Raw genomic sequence first — 15,640 nt, 5'->3', positions numbered from 1 at the left:
CTAACAGTGAACAAACAAATTCTTAATGCAGAACATGTTAACCCCTTAATGACCACAATGTACCCTGTATGCTACTGGTCGTTAAGGGTTTTTTCAGGACATAATAGCACAAGTCTAGCAAGAACACGCTATTAATGTCCTTCCTCCAGCAGGCTTTGTGGAATAGAGCAGTCTCAACGCTGGTGGCAAGATCGCGCTATAAAACAATCAAGTCCCAAAAAAAGGCCAGCAACATACAGGGTACGTCGCTGGTCCTTAAGGGGTTAAACTGGAATATGTAGTAACATCTTTGACTTGTTATCTCATGTCATGTACATACATACTGAACCGACTGTAATGTTCTATATATGTTCACTCAATAAAGCTTTTTTTTAAAAAAAAAAAGTTTTTTTTAAATATTTACAATACTGTTATAACAAATATGATTGGTGGCACTAGTTGGCAAATGGGCCTGGCACACATGCTGGCAGGCAGGCAACTGCAATTCAATTGCACTAGCAGACTGATGATTCACAGCTAAAAAAGTTTTTATTGTAAAAATTTACACTACTGTTATAATAAATATGATTGGTGGAACTAGTTGGCAAGTGGGCTTGGCACATACACTGGGAGGCAGGCAACTGCAATTAGATTACACTAGCTGACTGATGTTTCACAATCAAAAAAGTTTTTTTTAAAAAATATTTACAATACTGTTATAACAAATATGATGGCTGGCACTAGTTGGCAAGTGGGCCTGGCACACACGCTGGCAGGCAGGCAGGCAAATGCAATTCAATTGCACTAGCAGACTGATGATTCACAGTAAAAAATGTTTTTTTTTTAAATATTTTCAATACTGTTATAACAAATATGATTGGTGGCACTAGTTGGCAAGTGGGCCTGGCACACACGCTGGCAGGCAGGAAACTTCAATTAGATTACACTAGCAGACTGATGTTTCACAGTCAAAAAAGTTTTTTTTTTAAAATATTTACACTATTGTTATAACAAATATGATTGGTGGCACTAGTTGGCAAGTGGGCCTGGCACACACGCTGGGAGGCAGGCAACTGCAATTAGATTACACTAGCTGACTGATGTTTCACTGTCAAAGAAGTTTTTTTTAAAATATTTACAATACTGTTATAACAAATATGATTGGTGGCACTAGTTGGCAAGTGGGCCTGGAAAACACGCTGGTAGGCAGGCAACTTCAATTTAATTGCACTAGCAGACTGATGATTCACAGTCAAAAAAGTTTTTATTTTAAATATTTACACTACTGTTATAACAAATATGATTGGTGGCACTAGTTGGCAAGTGGGCCTAGCACACATACTGGCAGGCAGGCAACTGCAATTCAATTGCACTAGCAGACTGATGATTCACAGTCAAAAAAGTTTTTATTTTAAATATTTACAATACTGTTATAACAAATATGATTGGTGGCACTAGTTGGCAAGTGGGCCTGGCACACACGCTGGCAGGCAGGCAACTTCAATTAGATTACACTAGCAGACTGATGTTTCACAGTCAAAAAAGTTTTTTTTTTAAATATTTACACTATTGTTATAACAAATATGATTGGTGGCACTAGTTGGCAAGTGGGCCTGGCACACACGCTGGGAGGCAGGCAACTGCAATTAGATTACACTAGCTGACTGATGTTTCACTGTCAAAGACGTTTTTTTTAAAAATATTTACAATACTGTTATAACAAATATGATTGGTGGCACTAGTTGGCAAGTGGGCCTGGAAAACATGCTGGCAGGCAGGCAACTGCAATTTAATTGCACTAGCAGACTGATGTTTCACAGTCAAAAAAGATTTTTTTTTTTAAATATTTATAATACTTTTATAACAAATATGATTTGTGGCACTAGATGGCAAGTGGGCCTGGCACACATGCTGGCAGGCAGGCAACTGCAATTCAATTGCACTAGCAGACTGATGATTCACAGTCAAAAAAGTTTTTATTTTAAATATTTACAATACTATTATAACAAATATGATTGGTGGCATTAGTTGGCAAGTGGGCCTGGCACACATGCTGGCAGGCAGGCAACTTCAATTAGATTACACTAGCAGACTGATGTTTCACAGTCAAAAAAGTTTTTTTTTTAAATATTTACACTACTGTTATAACAAATATGGTTGGTGGCACTAGTTGGCAAGTGGGCCTGGCACACACGCTGGCAGGCAGGCAACTGCAATTCAGTTGCACTAGCAGACTGATGATTCACAGTCAAAAAAGTTTTTATTTTAAATATTTACAATACTGCTATAATAAATATGATTGGTGGCACTAGTTGGCAAGTGCGCCTGGCACACACGCTGGCAGGCAGGCAACTTCATTTAGATTACACTAGCAGACTAATGTTTCACAGTCAAAAAAGATTTTTTTTTAAATATTTATAATACTTTTATAACAAATATGATTGGTGGCACTAGTTGGCAAGTGGACCTGGCACACACGCTGGCAGGCAGGCAACTGTAATTCAATTGCACTAGCAGACTGATGATTCACAGTCAAAAAAGTTTTTGATTTTAAATATTTACACTACTGTTATAACAAATATGATTGGTGGCACTAGTTGGCAAGTGGGCCTGGCACACATGCTGGCAGGCAGGCAACTGCAATTCAGTTGCACTAGCAGACTGATGATTCACAGTCAAAAAAGTTTTTATTTTACATATTTACACTACTGTTATAACAAATATGATTGGTGGCACTAGTTGGCATGTGGGCCTGGCACACACGCTGGCAGGCAGGCAACTTCATTTAGATTACACTAGCAGACTGATGTTTCACAGTAAAAAAAGTTTTTTTTTTTAAATATTTACACTACTGTTATATCAAATATGATTGGTGGCACTATTTGGCAAGTGGGCCTGGCACACACGCTGGCAGGCAGGCAACTGCAATTCAATTGCACTAGCAGACTGATGATTTACAGTCAAAAAAGTTTTTTATTTTAAATATTTTTAATACTGTTATAACAAATATGATTGGTGGCACTCGTTGGCAAGTGGGCCTGGCACACACGCTGGCAGGCAGGCAACTTCAATTAGATTACACTAGCAGATGGGTGTTTCACAGTCCAAAATTTTTTTTAAAAAAATATTTACACTACTGTTATAACAAATATGATTGGTGGCACTAGTTGGCAAGTGGGCCAGGCACACACGCTGGGAGCCAGGCAACTGCAATTAGATTGCACTAGCTGACTGATGTTTCACAGTCAAAAAAGTTTTTTTTTTTAAATATTTACAATACTGTTATAACAAATATGATTGGTGGCACTATTTGGCAAGTGGGCCTGGCAAACATGCTGGCAGGCAGGCAACTTCAATTAGATTACACTAGCAGACTGATGTTTCACAGTAAAAAAGTTTTTTTAAAAAATATTTACACTACTGTTATAACAAATATGATGGCTGGCACTAGTTGGCAAGTGGGCCTGGCACACACGCTGGCAGGCAGGCCGGCAACTGCAATTCAATTGCACTAGCAGACTGATGATTCACAGTCAAACAAGTTTTTTTTTTTTAATATTTACAATACTGTTATAACAAATATGATTGGTGACACTAATTGGCAAGTGGGCCTGGCACACACGCTGGGAGGCAGGCAACTGCAATTAGATTACACTAGCTGACTGATGTTTCACTGTCAAAGACGTTTTTTAAAAAATATTTACAATACTGTTATAACAAATATGATTGGTGGCACTAGTTGGCAAGTGGGCCTGGAAAACACGCTGGCAGGCAGGCAACTGCAATTTAATTGCACTAGCAGACTGATGATTCACAGTTAAAAAAGTTTTTATTTTAAATATTTACACTACCGTTATAACAAGTATGATTGGTGGCACTAGTTGGCAAGTGGGCCTAGCACACACACTGGCAGGCAGGCAACTGCAATTCAATTGCACTAGCAGACTGATGATTCACAGTCAAAAAAGTTTTTATTTTAAATATTTACAATACTATTATAACAAATATGATTGGTGGCATTAGTTGGCAAGTGGGCCTGGCACACACGCTGGCAGGCAGGCAACTTCAATTAGATTACACTAGCAGACTGATGTTTCACAGTCAAAAAAGTTTTTTTTTTAAATATTTACACTACTGTTATAACAAATATGATTGCTGGCACTAGTTGGCAAGTGGGCCTGGCACACACGCTGGGAGGCAGGCAACTGCAATTAGATTACACTAGCTGACTGATGTTTCACTGTCAAAGACATTTTTTTAAAATATTTACAATACTGTTATAACAAATATGATTGGTGGCACTATTTGGCAAGTGGGCCTGGAAAACACGCTGGCAGGCAGGCAACTGCAATTTAATTGCACTAGCAGACTGATGATTCACAGTCAAAAAAGTTTTTATTTTAAATATTTACACTACTGTTATAACAAATATGATTGGTGGCACTAGTTGGCAAGTGGGCCTAGCACACATACTGGCAGGCAGGCAACTGCAATTCAATTGCACTAGCAGACTGATGATTCACAGTCAAAAAAGTTTTTATTTTAAATATTTACAATACTGTTATAACAAATATGATTGGTGGCACTAGTTGGCAAGTGGGCCTGGCACACACGCTGGCAGGCAGGCAACTTCAATTAGATTACACTAGCAGACTGATGTTTCACTGTCAAAAAAGTTTTTTTTTTAAATATTTACACTATTGTTATAACAAATATGATTGGTGGCACTAGTTGGCAAGTGGGCCTGGCACACACGCTGGGAGGCAGGCAACTGCAATTAGATTACACTAGCTGACTGATGTTTCACTGTCAAAGACGTTTTTTTCAAAATATTTACAATACTGTTATAACAAATATGATTGGTGGCACTAGTTGGCAAGTGGGCCTGGAAAACATGCTGGCAGGCAGGCAACTGCAATTTAATTGCACTAGCAGACTGATGTTTCACAGTCAAAAAATATTTTTTTTTTAAATATTTATAATACTTTTATAAGAAATATGATTGGTGGCACTAGATGGCAAGTGGGCCTGGCACACACGCTGGCAGGCAGGCAACTGCAATTCAATTGCACTAGCAGACTGATGATTCACAGTCAAAAAAGTTTTTATTTTAAATATTTACAATACTTTTATAACAAATATGATTGGTGGCATTAGTTGGCAAGTGGGCCTGGCACACACGCTGGCAGGCAGGCAACTTCAATTAGATTACACTAGCAGACTGATGATTCACAGTCAAAAAAGTTTTTTTTTTTTAAATATTTACACTACTGTTATAACAAATATGATTGGTGGCACTAGTTGGCAAGTGGGCCTGGCACACACGCTGGCAGGCAGGCAACTGCAATTCAGTTGCACTAGCAGACTGATGATTCACAGTCAAAAAAGTTTTTATTTTAAATATTTACAATACTATTATAACAAATATGATTGGTGGCATTAGTTGGCAAGTGGGCCTGGCACACACGCTGGCAGGCAGGCAACTTCAATTAGATTACACTAGCAGACTGATGTTTCACAGTCAAAAAAGTTTTTTTTTTTAAATATTTACACTACTGTTATAACAAATATGATTGGTGGCACTAGTTGGCAAGTGGGCCTGGCACACACGCTGGGAGGCAGGCAACTGCAATTAGATTACACTAGCTGACTGATGTTTCACTGTCAAAGACGTTTTTTTCAAAATATTTACAATACTGTTATAACAAATATGATTGGTGGCACTAGTTGGCAAATGGGCCTGGAAAACATGCTGGCAGGCAGGCAACTGCAATTTAATTGCACTAGCAGACTGATGTTTCACAGTCAAAAAATATTTTTTTTTTAAATATTTATAATACTTTTATAACAAATATGATTTGTGGCACTAGATGGCAAGTGGGCCTGGCACACACGCTGGCAGGCAGGCAACTGCAATTCAATTGCACTAGCAGACTGATGATTCACAGTCAAAAAAGTTTTTATTTTAAATATTTACAATACTATTATAACAAATATGATTGGTGGCATTAGTTGGCAAGTGGGCCTGGCACACACGCTGGCAGGCAGGCAACTTCAATTAGATTACACTAGCAGACTGATGATTCACAGTCAAAAAAGTTTTTTTTTTTAAATATTTACACTACTGTTATAACAAATATGATTGGTGGCACTAGTTGGCAAGTGGGCCTGGCACACACGCTGGCAGGCAGGCAACTGCAATTCAGTTGCACTAGCAGACTGATGATTCACAGTCAAAAAAGTTTTTATTTTAAATATTTACAATACTATTATAACAAATATGATTGGTGGCATTAGTTGGCAAGTGGGCCTGGCACACACGCTGGCAGGCAGGCAACTTCAATTAGATTACACTAGCAGACTGATGTTTCACAGTCAAAAAAGTTTTTTTTTTTTAAATATTTACACTACTGTTATAACAAATATGATTGGTGGCACTAGTTGGCAAGTGGGCCTGGCACACACGCTGGCAGGCAGGCAACTGCAATTCAGTTGCACTAGCAGACTGATGATTCACAGTCAAAAAAGTTTTTATTTTAAATATTTACAATACTGCTATAATAAATATGATTGGTGGCACTAGTTGGCAAGTGCGCCTGGCACACACACTGGCAGGCAGGCAACTTCAATTAGATTACACTAGCAGACTGATGTTTCACAGTCAAAAAAGTTTTTTTTTTAAATATTTACACTATTGTTATAACAAATATGATTGGTGGCACTAGTTGGCAAGTGGGCCTGGCACACACGCTGGGAGGCAGGCAACTGCAATTAGATTACACTAGCTGACTGATGTTTCACTGTCAAAGACGTTTTTTTAAAAATATTTACAATACTGTTATAAAAAATATGATTGGTGCAACTAGTTGGCAAGTGCGCCTGGCACACACACTGGCAGGCAGGCAACTTCATTTAGATTACACTAGCAGACTAATGTTTCACAGTCAAAAAAGATTTTTTTTTTAAATATTTATAATACTTTTATAACAAATATGATTGGTGGCACTAGTTGGCAAGTGGACCTGGCACACACGCTGGCAGGCAGGCAGGCAACTGTAATTCAATTGCACTAGCAGACTGATGATTCACAGTCAAAAAAGTTTTTTATTTTAAATATTTACACTACTGTTATAACAAATATGATTGGTGGCACTAGTTGGCAAGTGGGCCTGGCACACATGCTGGCAGGCAGGCAACTGCAATTCAGTTGCACTAGCATACTGATGATTCACAGTCAAAAAAGTTTTTATTTTACATATTTACAATACTGTTGTAATAAATATGATTGGTGGCACTAGTTGGCATGTGGGCCTGGCACACACGCTGGCAGGCAGGCAACTTCATTTAGATTACACTAGCAGACTGATGTTTCACAGTAAAAAAAGTTTTTTTTTTTAATATTTACACTACTGTTATAACAAATATGATTGGTGGCACTATTTGGCAAGTGGGCCTGGCACACACGCTGGCAGGCAGGCAACTGCAATTCAATTGCACTAGCAGACTGATGATTCACAGTCAAAAAAGTTTTTTATTTTAAATATTTTTAATACTGTTATAACAAATATTATTGGTGGCACTCGTTGGCAAGTGGGCCTGGCACACACGCTGACAGGCAGGCAACTTCAATTAGATTACACTAGCAGATGGATGTTTCACAGTCCAAAATTTTTAAAAAAAAAAATATTTACACTACTGTTATAACAAATATGATTGGTGGCACTAGTTGGCAAGTGGGCCAGGCACACACACTGGGAGCCAGGCAACTGCAATTAGATTACACTAGCTGACTGATGTTTCACAGTCAAAAAAGTTTTTTTTTTAAATATTTACAATACTGTTATAACAAATATGATTGGTGGCACTAGTTGGCAAGTGGGCCTGGCACACACGCTGGGAGGCAGGCAACTGCAATTAGATTACACTAGCTGACTGATGTTTCACTGTCAAAGACGTTTTTAAAAATATTTACAATACTGTTATAACAAATATGATTGGTGCCACTAGTTGGCAAGTGGGCCTGGAAAACACGCTGGCAGGCAGGCAACTGCAATTTAATTGCACTAGCAGACTGATGATTCACAGTCAAAAAAGTTTTTATTTTAAATATTTACACTACTGTTATAACAAATATGATTGGTGGCACTAGTTGGCAAGTGGGCCTAGCACACACACTGGCAGGCAGGCAACTGCAATTCAATTGCACTAGCAGACTGATGATTCAAAGTCAAAAAAGTTTTTATTTTAAATATTTACAATACTGTTATAACAAATATGATTGGTGGCACTAGTTGGCAAGTGGGCCTGGCACACACGCTGGCAGGCAGGCAACTTCAATTAGATTACACTAGCAGACTGATGTTTCACAGTCAAAAAAGTTTTTTTTTTAAATATTTACACTATTGTTATAACAAATATGAATTGTGGCACTAATTGGCAAGTGGGCCTGGCATACACGCTGGGAGGCAGGCAACTGCAATTAGATTACACTAGCTGACTGATGTTTCACTGTCAAAGACGTTTTTTAAAAAATATTTACAATACTGTTATAACAAATATGATTGGTGGCACTAGTTGGCAAGTGGGCCTGGAAAACACGCTGGCAGGCAGGCAACTGCAATTTAATTGCACTAGCAGACTGATGATTCACAGTTAAAAAAGTTTTTATTTTAAATATTTACACTACTCTTATAAAAAATATGATTGGTGGCAGTAGTTGGCAAGTGGGCCTAGCACACACACTGGCAGGCAGGCAACTGCAATTCAATAACACTAGCAGACTGATGATTCACAGTCAAAAAAGTTTTTATTTTAAATATTTACAATACTATTATAACAAATATGATTGGTGGCATTAGTTGGCAAGTGGGCCTGGCACACACGCTGGCAGGCAGGCAACTTCAATTAGATTACACTAGCAGACTGATGTTTCACAGTCAAAAAAGTTTTTTTTTAAAATATTTACACTACTGTTATAACAAATATGATTGCTGGCACTAGTTGGCAAGTGGGCCTGGCACACACGCTGGGAGGCAGGCAACTGCAATTAGATTACACTAGCTGACTGATGTTTCACAGTCAAAAAAGTTTTTTTTTTTAAATATTTACAATACTGTTATAACAAATATGATTGGTGGCACTAGTTGGCAAGTGGGCATGGAAAACACGCTGGCAGGCAGGCAACTGCAATTTAATTGCACTAGCAGACTGATGTTTCACAGTCAAAAAAGATTTTTTTTTTAAATATTTATAATACTTTTATAACAAATATGATTTGTGGCACTAGATGGCAAGTGGGCCTGGCACACACGCTGGCAGGCAGGCAGGCAACTGCAATTCAATTGCACTAGCAGACTGATGTTTCACAGTCAAAAAAGTTTTTATTTTAAATATTTACACTACTATTATAACAAATATGATTGGTGGCACTAGTTGGCAAGTGGGCCTGGCACACACGCTGGCAGGCAGGCAACTGCAATTCAGTTGCACTAGCAGACTGATGATTCACAGTCAAAAAAGTTTTTATTTTAAATATTTACAATACTGCTATAATAAATATGATTGGTGGCACTAGTTGGCAAGTGCGCCTGGCACACACGCTGGCAGGCAGGCAACTTCATTTAGATTACACTAGCAGACTAATGTTTCACAGTCAAAAAAGATTTTTTTTTAAATATTTATAATACTTTTATAACAAATATGATTGGTGGCACTAGTTGGCAAGTGGACCTGGCACACACGCTGACAGGCAGGCAACTGTAATTCAATTGCACTAGCAGACTGATGATTCACAGTCAAAAAAGTTTTTGATTTTAAATATTTACACTACTGTTATAACAAATATGATTGGTGGCACTAGTTGGCAAGTGGGCCTGGCACACATGCTGGCAGGCAGGCAACTGCAATTCAGTTGCACTAGCAGACTGATGATTCACAGTCAAAAAAGTTTTTATTTTACATATTTACAATACTGTTGTAATAAATATGATTGGTGGCACTAGTTGGCATGTGGGCCTGGCACACACGCTGGCAGGCAGGCAACTTCATTCAGATTACACTAGCAGACTGATGTTTCACAGTAAAAAAAGTTGTTTTTTTTAAATATTTACACTACTGTTATAACAAATATGATTGGTGGCACTATTTGGCAAGTGGGCCTGGCACACACGCTGGCAGGCAGGCAACTGCATTCAATTGCACTAGCAGACTGATGATTTACAGTCAAAAAAGTTTTTTATTTTAAATATTTTTAATACTGTTATAACAAATATGATTGGTGGCACTCGTTGGCAAGTGGGCCTGGCACACACGCTGACAGGCAGGCAACTTCAATTAGATTACACTAGCAGATGGATGTTTCACAATCCAAATTTTTTTTAAAAAAAATATTTACACTACTGTTATAACAAATATGATTGGTGGCACTAGTTGGCAAGTGGGCCAGGCACACACGCTGGTAGCCAGGCAACTGCAATTAGATTACACTAGCTGACTGATGTTTCACAGTCAAAAAAGTTTTTTTTTTTTAAATATTTACAATACTGTTATAACAAATATGATTGGTGGCACTATTTGGCAAGTGGGCCTGGCAAACACGCTGGCAGGCAGGCAACTTCAATTAGATTACACTAGCAGACTGATGTTTCACAGTAAAAAAGTTTTTTTAAAAAATATTTACACTACTGTTATAACAAATATGATGGCTGGCACTAGTTGGCAAGTGGGCCTGGCACACACACTGGCAGGCAGGCAGGCAACTGCAATTCAATTGCACTAGCAGACTGATGATTCACAGTCAAAAAAGTTATTTTTTTAAATATTTACAATACTGTTATAACAAATATGATTGGTGACACTAGTTGGCAAGTGGGCCTGGCACACACGCTGGCAGGCAGGCAACTTCAATTAGATTACACTAGCAGACTGATGTTTCACAGTCAAAAATTTTTTTTTTTTAAATATTTACACTATTGTTATAACAAATATGATTGGTGGCAATAGTTGGCAAGTGGGCCTGGCACACACGCTGGGAGGCAGGCAACTGCAATTAGAGTACACTAGCTGACTGATGTTTCACTGTCAAAGACGTTTTTTAAAAAATATTTACAATACTGTTATAACAATTATGATTGGTGGCACTAGTTGGCAAGTGGGCCTGGAAAACAAGCTGGCAGACAGGCAACTGCAATTTAATTGCACTAGCAGACTGATGATTCACAGTCAAAAAAGTTTTTATTTTAAATATTTACACTACTGTTATAACAAATATGATTGGTGGCACTAGTTGGCAAGTGGGCCTAGCACACACACTGGCAGGCAGGCAACTGCAATTCAATTGCACTAGCAGACTGATGATTCACAGTCAAAAAAGTTTTTATTTTAAATATTTACAATACTATTATAACAAATATGATTGGTGGCATTAGTTGGCAAGTGGGCCTGGCACACACGCTGGCAGGCAGGCAACTTCAATTAGATTACACTAGCAGACTGATGTTTCACAGTCAAAAAAGTTTTTTTTTTAAATATTTACACTACTGTTATAACAAATATGATTGCTGGCACTAGTTGGCAAGTGGGCCTGGCACACACGCTGGGAGGCAGGCAACTGCAATTAGATTACACTAGCTGACTGATGTTTCACAGTCAAAAACGTTTTTTTTTTTAAATATTTACAATACTGTTATAACAAATATGATTGGTGGCACTAGTTGGCAAGTGGGCCTGGCACACACGCTGGCAGGCAGGCAACTGCAATTCAATTGCACTAGCAGACTGATGATTCACAGCCAAAAAAGTTTTTATTGTAAAAATTTACACTACTGTTATAATAAATATGATTGGTGGCACTAGTTGGCAAGTGGGCCTGGCACATACACTGGGAGGCAGGCAACTGCAATTAGATTACACTAGCTGACTGATGTTTCACAGTCAAAAAAGTTTTTTTTAAAAAAATATTTACAATACTGTTATAACAAATATGATGGCTGGCACTAGTTGGCAAGTGGACCTGGCACACACGCTGGCAGGCAGGCAACTGCAATTCAATTGCACTAGCAGACTGATGATTCACAGTCAAAAAAGTTTATGATTTTAAATATTTACACTACTGTTATAACAAATATGATTGGTGGCACTAGTTGGCAAGTGGGCCTGGCACACATGCTGGCAAGCAGGCAACTGCAATTCAGTTGCACTAGCAGACTGATGATTCACAGTCAAAAAAGTTTTTATTTTACATATTTACAATACTGTTGTAATAAATATGATTGGTGGCACTAGTTGGCAAGTGGGCCTGGCACACACGCTGGCAGGCAGGCAACTTCAATTAGATTACACTAGCAGACTGATGTTTCACAGTCAAAAAAGTTTTTTTTTTAAATATTTACACTACTGTTATAACAAATATGATTGCTGGCACTAGTTGGCAAGTGGGCCTGGCACACACGCTGGGAGGCAGGCAACTGCAATTAGATTACACTAGCTGACTGATGTTTCACAGTCAAAAACGTTTTTTTTTTTAAATATTTACAATACTGTTATAACAAATATGATTGGTGGCACTAGTTGGCAAGTGGGCCTGGCACACACGCTGGCAGGCAGGCAACTGCAATTCAATTGCACTAGCAGACTGATGATTCACAGCCAAAAAAGTTTTTATTGTAAAAATTTACACTACTGTTATAATAAATATGATTGGTGGCACTAGTTGGCAAGTGGGCCTGGCACATACACTGGGAGGCAGGCAACTGCAATTAGATTACACTAGCTGACTGATGTTTCACAGTCAAAAAAGTTTTTTTTAAAAAATATTTACAATACTGTTATAACAAATATGATGGCTGGCACTAGTTGGCAAGTGGACCTGGCACACACGCTGGCAGGCAGGCAACTGCAATTCAATTGCACTAGCAGACTGATGATTCACAGTCAAAAAAGTTTTTGATTTTAAATATTTACACTACTGTTATAACAAATATGATTGGTGGCACTAGTTGGCAAGTGGACCTGGCACACATGCTGGCAAGCAGGCAACTGCAATTCAGTTGCACTAGCAGACTGATGATTCACAGTCAAAAAAGTTTTTATTTTACATATTTACAATACTGTTGTAATAAATATGATTGGTGGCACTAGTTGGCAAGTGGGCCTGGCACACACGCTGGCAGGCAGGCAACTTCAATTAGATTACACTAGCAGACTGATGTTTCACAGTCAAAAAAGTTTTTTTTTAAATATTTACACTACTGTTATAACAAATATGATTGCTGGCACTAGTTGGCAAGTGGGCCTGGCACACACGCTGGGAGGCAGGCAACTGCAATTAGATTACACTAGCTGACTGATGTTTCACAGTAAAAAAAGTTTTTTTAAAAAATATTTGCACTACTGTTATAACAAATATGATTGGTGGCACTATTTGGCAAGTGGGCCTGGCACACACGCTGGCAGGCAGGCAGGCAACTGCAATTCAATTGCACTAGCAGACTGATGATTCACAGTCAAAAAAGTTTTTTATTTTAAATATTTTTAATACTGTTATAACAAATATTATTGGTGGCACTCGTTGGCAAGTGGGCCTGGCACACACGCTGACAGGCAGGCAACTTCAATTAGATTACACTAGCAGATGGATGTTTCACAGTCCAAAATTTAAAAAAAAAAATATTTACACTACTGTTATAACAAATATGATTGGTGGCACTAGTTGGCAAGTGGGCCAGGCACACACACTGGGAGCCAGGCAACTGCAATTAGATTACACTAGCTGACTGATGTTTCACAGTCAAAAAAGTTTTTTTTTAAATATTTACAATACTGTTATAACAAATATGATTGGTGGCACTAGTTGGCAAGTGGGCCTGGCACACACGCTGGGAGGCAGGCAACTGCAATAAGATTACACTAGCTGACTGATGTTTCACTGTCAAAGATGTTTTTAAAAATATTTACAATACTGTTATAGCAAATATGATTGGTGCCACTAGTTGGCAAGTGGGCCTGGAAAACACGCTGGCAGGCAGGCAACTGCAATTTAATTGCACTAGCAGACTGATGATTCACAGTCAAAAAAGTTTTTATTTTAAATATTTACACTACTGTTATAACAAATATGATAACAAATACCAAAGTATCACAAAAGGAAAATGAATGGAATAAATGTGATCAAAAGAAAAAAGCCCCAAAAAAAAGGAGTGAATAAATATACGTGGTGCCACTCACGTATAATCAACCTAAATAAATAAAGTTCATATAAGGATATGTGTACTTTTCCCGGCACTCTTCAATCTTCTGTGTGGTCTCTCTTGATCCTCATAAAAAAGAAGAAATATGCCACATAGCGTAATTCTGTAATATTGTTGCAATAAGAAACTTGTGTCTGTGCAAATGGTTACTCACATGCGGTAGAGCTATAGCCTAGCTCAGGTAGAAGCGCACACCCTCTTTTATACTGTTGGGTAAAACAGATTCTTGTTCTTGTCGTTCAGATAAATGAATTTATTAAAACATCATAAAATATATATATAAAATAGCGTCACCAGACCTGCTAACAACACCTTATATAATAAGTATAGGCAATACAGTGTAGTAATTGCTCAGTATGAGCTTAACAGAGTACTAGAAACCGTGGTAAGGAGTGTAGAAACTGAACCACACAACCTCCCCCAGAAAGACCAGTAACTGTTGCTCTCCTTATTGGTGTGCAGGTATTTAGGAAGGCGCCAAGGAACAAACAGTCCAACGTACGTTTCGCATTAAGCTTTATCAAGGATGGTGTGCGCATGTCCAAAACCTTCATTTAAGTCATTCAAAAGCTTTAGACCGGATATCCGGTATAGTGTCCTCCATCTTTAAAATGGGCAAACATCTCAATTCGTGGTCATCGTAAAACTTAAAATAGAGATTTTCACAATGAAAGCTTTCATCAATATATGCATAGACATTGTTAAAGATAGGAACATTCAGCAAAGAAATATTCAAATTAAGTTCAAAAACATTAATTATTATTCAAATTCAATAAACGAACTTATCCTCTAAGTACCGTACCGTATAAATAGAGAGTAGAAATGTATAAATTCTGAGCATAAAGGGAAATATATCCCGTAAAGGTATACATCCTACAATATATTTAGTAACCGTGATGTTTTCCTTGTTACCCAAAAACCAGTATCTGGTGCAATATATAGATGAAGAAAAATCTATCACAATTCTAGTCATCTTACAGCAATTCATCTATACCTAATTCGTAAATTTTAGTGACTACTACCGGATAATTTGATTAAATTTAAGATGTATACATTTGAATTGTCAGCTTATGTTGTTTTATACTGATATATTAGTACTAGGGATGGAAAGTTTTATATTTAATTTAGATTCTTCAGAATTACTTGTTGGGGGGTATGTATGTTGTTTATAAAAAGTGATGAAGTTCGAAATCCTTATTGAGGCCATTTGGTATGAGGCTATCCATAGTATGGATCCATTTCATCTCCAAACGACCCAATTGGTTCTGTATATCCCCTCCTTTCCACCCATGTTCTACCTTCCTGATGCCCAAAAATTCTAGATCCTCTGGTCATTACATGGCGTATATATGAACATTATCATACATGGTGTATGTATATTGATAGAACATTATCATACATGGTGTATATGTATA

The sequence above is a fragment of the Bombina bombina genome, chromosome 6, assembly GCF_027579735.1.
Source record: "Bombina bombina isolate aBomBom1 chromosome 6, aBomBom1.pri, whole genome shotgun sequence".
Lineage (NCBI taxonomy): Eukaryota > Metazoa > Chordata > Amphibia > Anura > Bombinatoridae > Bombina > Bombina bombina.
Note: the sequence above shows the minus strand (reverse complement) of the source record.